Source organism: Scylla paramamosain, chromosome 20 (assembly GCF_035594125.1).
Source record: "Scylla paramamosain isolate STU-SP2022 chromosome 20, ASM3559412v1, whole genome shotgun sequence".
NCBI lineage: Eukaryota > Metazoa > Arthropoda > Malacostraca > Decapoda > Portunidae > Scylla > Scylla paramamosain.
Window position 1 is genome coordinate 14,218,995 of NC_087170.1, and position 5,000 is coordinate 14,223,994.

The 5,000-nt window shown below is 48.1% G+C and overlaps 1 long non-coding RNA gene across 3 annotated transcripts in view; it reads right to left on the reverse strand.

Annotated features, from left to right (window-relative positions):
* LOC135110401 (uncharacterized) overlaps nucleotides 1–2,381 on the reverse strand; it is a 50,686-nt gene extending 48,305 nt beyond the window's left edge. For 2 of the 3 annotated variants that reach the window (XR_010273244.1, XR_010273242.1), the window contains exon 1: nucleotides 465–2,381. This is a non-coding gene — a long non-coding RNA (uncharacterized LOC135110401). The remainder of the gene's footprint in view (nucleotides 1–464) is intronic. The other variant, XR_010273243.1, reaches the window with a different exon arrangement.
* Between the last annotated feature and the right edge of the window lie 2,619 nt (nucleotides 2,382–5,000).

Genomic DNA, 5,000 nt, shown 5'->3' on the forward strand with positions numbered 1-5,000 from the left:
GGCATCCTGTTTCACCTGGACAGCTACACTTTCACACCTTTTACCTCTACTTGTCAACTTTACGAAGACAGGTGAGAGACGCACGAGTGAGAGGGAAAGGAAGGGAGAGAGAGAGAGCTAGATAAAAAAAAAGATAACGATTCTAATTTTTAACTAACACAATCACAAACATAAACAAACACATCTAAATATATGTATAAAAACACACACACACATACACACTACGAGATTCAAGGAACACAAACACAAACATCACAGGAAACAGTAACAATACCTAACCTAATCTTTTACTATCCTTCTCTCCCTCATTTATTCTATCTCTTAATCTCTCACCCTAAACAACAATAAACATCTCCCTATCTCTATCAATGCACCATATACGACTACCACCACTACAAGTCCCTCTATCACCAGTATCTCTCTCCTTATCTCTACTTATCTTTACTGTTCTGTCTTATACTCACAAGCTTTGGGAGAGGAAGGAAGAGAGACGAAGTTTGCTAAGCGGAGGAGTACTTGTCATGATGCTGGGATGCTGAGACGCCGAAGTGCAGAGAGAATCCTCAGGTGTTCCCGGGAGGAGGAGGAGGAGGTGGAGGAGGTGGAGGAGGAGGTGGAGGAGGAGGAGGAGGAGTAGAGGAGGAGGAGGAGGAGGAGAACACGACTAGTATGCCTCTCACTCGTTTCCTTTTTCTTTCCCTCCTCGTGTGTGCCTCGGTCTCCCTCTCTCTCTCTCTCTCTCTCTCTCTCTCTCTCTCTCTCTCTCTCTCTCTCTCTCTCTCTCTCTCTCTCTCTCTCACTCGCTCTCACTCTCTTTCTCGCTCTCTCTCTTCCTCTCTCTCTTTTTCCTCTCTCCCTCCCTTCCTTGGAGAGACGGAGAGAAAATGTCTTGAAGTGAAGATGGCGATGGTCTCTTTTCCTCTTTCTCTCTCTCTCTCTCCCGCTGTTTTCTTTCTATCTCACAGTCTCCTCTTGATCCAGGGAAGTCTCTCTCTCTCTCTCTCTCTCTCTCTCTCTCTCTCTCTCTCTCTCTCTCTCTCTCTCTCTCTCTCTCTCTCTCTCTCTCACTTTCGGATCACGCGCTAGGAAATATCTCCACGAGTTTTTCACTTTCGAGAAGATGAGGAGGAGGTGGAGGAGAAAGGGAAGGAGGAGAATAAGAGGGAAAACAGACAGACAGACAGACAGAAATAGACAGACAGATAGAGGGAGGCGATGGTTAACTTAGTGTCACATATACTGGGAGAGAAGGAAGAGGAGGGGAGACAGGAAAAGGAGGAGGAGGAGAAGGAGGAGGAGGAACGGGAAGGAAGGAGGATACGTTAAAATTTGGGTGTCACGGCTTATTGAAAAAAGGCAAAATTTTCACTCAAAAAGTCCTCCCATTAATCTAAAAAAAATTCACTCGCCAGTTTGAGAATAATTACAGATATTGATATAAAAAATAGTCGGATTTCTCTTTTATGCTTTCTTCTTGTTTTATTTTGTCTGATCTCGTTTCTTCGTTTTGTTTTTTATTATTTTTTTTTTGGTCACTTGTTTCCCTCTCGTTTGTTTGTGCCAATTACAAAAATGCAGTTGTCTTTTTTTTTTTTTTTTACAGTTTTGGTTTGTTTTGGTTTGGTTTACACGTTTCTAGCCTTTGCACTCCATCTGAGGGGAAAAATATGACGGATGAGAAGGCAGGCAGTAAAAAAAAACTAGACAAAAAAAATAAAAACAAAAAATTAATCCGCCAAACAACGACAACAACAGCAACAATAACAATAACAATAATAAAAACACGCAGACGCCCTCACGCTCTCACATCAAAACAAACAACAACAAAAACAAAAGCAGCGTGGAGGGACAGTTGATGAGTCAGGAGTGGGAGGAAAAACAAACGGTCTGTCTACTTTTTTTCCACTGTACGGATGAGGGAGGGGAAAAACAATCGAATGTTAAACACTTCTCCCCTTTTCCCCTCTTTTCAAAACTCAATTTTCCTCAGACACGTTACCATGTTACAAAAGAGACGACGAGGACAAGGACAAGCAGGAGGAAGAGGACAAGGAAGAGGACAAGGAGGAGGAGGAGGAGGACAAGAAGGAAGAGGAAGAGGAAAAGGAAGAGGAGAAGGAAGGGAGAGAGGGAGGCGTGTGGAGAGACGGAGAGGAGTGGTGGAGGTGGCGTTGGCGGCGGTGGTAGTAGTGGTGGTGGTTGTGGTGGTGGTGGTGGTAGCGCCTGGTGGTGGTGGTGGTGGTGGTGGAGAAGAGGTGGAGCGGGTACATGTAGCCGATCGCAAAGCCCGGGCTAGACTGGCGAGGGAGAGTGGCTGGAGCCTCGCCTACCTCTCCCTCTCTCCCCTCTCTCTCTCTCTCTCTCTCTCTCTCTCTCTCTCTCTCTCTCTCTCTCTCTCTCTCTCTCAGCCACCCAGCCAGCCAGCCACCCGGTACCCCTCCCCACTAGCTGGCTCTCTCTCTCTCTCTCTCTCTCTCTCTCTCTCTCTCTCTCTCTCTCTCTCTCTCTCTCTCTCTAACACACCCTCACTCTCTACCGTACAACTCTTACAATTACTACTACTACTACTACTACTACTACTACCACCACCTGCTCCTCCTCCTCCTCCTCCTCTTCTTCTTTTACTCCTGCTCCTCTTCCTCTTCCTCCTACTCCTCCTACGTCTTTTCTTCTTTCGCTCCTACTCCTCCTCCTCCTCTTCCTCTTCTTTTACTCCTCCTCTTCCTCCTCTTCATCCTCCTCTTCCTCCTCCCAGGAACTATTTGGCATCCTCTCCTTCCTTCACTCGTACACACACACACACACACATGCACACATACGACGTACACATCCTCTCTCTCTCTCTCTCTCTCTCTCTCTCTCTCTCTCTCTCTCTCTCTCTCTCTCTCTCTCTCTCTCTCTCTCTCTCTCATTTTTCTTGGTTTGTTCATTTTTGTTACCTAAGTTTTAATTGTATCTTGATTTACATATTTCTTTTCCTTCTCTTCTTCTCCCTCCTCCTCCTCCTCCTCCTCCTCCTCCTTCCCTCTTCCACTCCTTCTTTCTTCTTCATTGGGTCCTTCCTTCCCTTCTTCCTCTCCTCTTCTGTTCTCTTACTTTTAATAAACCACCACCACCACCACCACCACCACCACCTCCTCCTCCTCCTCCTCCTCCTCCTCCTCCTCCTCCTCCTCCTCCTCCTTCCTCTCCTCTTCTTCGCCCTACTCTTCTTCCTCCTTCCTCTGCTCTCTCGCTCTTCTCTTCTGTCTCCTTTTATTTTTCCATTCCTTCCCTCTCTTTCTCTCTTTCCCTTCTGTATTTCTCCTTTCCCTTCTTCTAATCAACTCTTCCTCCCCCTTCCCTTCCTCCTCCTTCTCCTCCTTCGTTTTCTCTCTTCTTCCCTCTTTGTTCCTTCCCTTTCTTTCCTTTCCTTCCCCTTGCCTTCCCTTGCTTTTAATTAACTCCTCCTCCTCCTCCTCCTCCTCCTCCTCCTCCTCCTCCTCCTCCTCCTCCTCCTCCTCCTCCTCCTCCTCCTCCTCCTCCTCCTCCTTACCTTCATTCTGCTCCTCTCATTCCGCACATCATTGTACTTACCTGAAAAGAAAGAGAAAGGTAAAAATAATTAGTGTAAACAGGAAGGATCTCTCTCTCTCTCTCTCTCTCTCTCTCTCTCTCTCTCTCTCTCTCTCTCTCTCTCTCTCTCTCGTTGTAACAAAGGGCGTGGAAGCGTTAATGGTAAACAAGGACACACACTCTCTCTCTCTCTCTCTCTCTCTCTCTCTCTCTCTCTCTCTCTCTCTCTCTCTCTCTCTCTCTCTCACACACACACACAAACATGGAAAATTTTGCTGGTAAGGAAATTAACAGACAAACAGACAAATATTTTCTGTCCTACGAACAAAATAAAACGAGAGAGAGAGAGAGAGAGAGAGAGAGAGAGAGAGAGAGAGAGAGAGAGAGAGAGAGAGAGAGAGAGAGAGAGAGAGAGAGAGAAAGAGATAGGGGGGCGGGGGGATGGCTGGCATAGTGAGGTAGACAAGTATGCGAAGGTGGGAAGCAAGAATGGAAGGGAAGAGAGAGAGAGAGAGAGAGAGAGAGAGAGAGAGAGAGAGAGAGAGAGAGAGAGAGAGAGAGAGAGAGAGAGAGAGAGAGAGAGAGAGAGAGAGATAAAGGAAAGCAGGAAGGAAGATGCAAGTATGAGGAGAGGAAAACACTGATGGTGGAGAAGAGGGGAAAGCAAGAGGGGACGAGGGGAAGGAGGGGAAAGAGGAAGAGGAGGAAGAGGGGAAGGGGAAGAGGAGGAAGAGGGGAAAGGGGTAGCAAGCATTCCTTTATAGGCTGTATTTCACCCTCCAGGCCGCCGTGGAGTCTGCTTCCAGCCCCTACCTCCCCTCTTTTCCCCTCACTTCCCCTCAACCTTCCCCTCACTCCTCTCCCCTTCCCCTCACCCACCCCTCTCCTTCCCCAAGTGCATGAAACCACCCTCTTCCTTTTCCCCTCTCCTCACTCTCCTTCCCCTCAGTCATACCCACTTTTCCCCTCTCTTCCCCTCCCCCTCCCCTCATCCACCCTTCGCCTCAAACCCCACTTCCTCTCCTCCTTTTCCCAATTTTCTCCCTACCCATCCCCTCTTTTCCTCTCACTTCCCCTCAACTTCCTCCCAGTGTTCTCCCCTCCCCTCACTCATGCCCTCTCCTTACTCAAGAATCTGCTTCCCAACCCATATCTTTCTTCTTTTCCCATCACTTTCTCTAAGTCTCCCCTCACTCCCCTCCCCTTCCCCTCATTCACCCCCCTTTCCTTCCCCAAGACAGCCTCAAGCCCCACTTCCCCTCTCCTCCTTTTCCTTCCGACCACTACCTCCCCTCTTCTCCCCTCACTTCCCCTCACTCATCCTTACTCCCTTCCCATTCCCCTTACTCAAACCTCACCTCCCCACTTCCTTTTTCTCCCATTCCTCCCTCCCCTTCCCCCATTCCTCCCCAAGTAGTCTCTCATATTCCTTCCTCCCCTCTTCC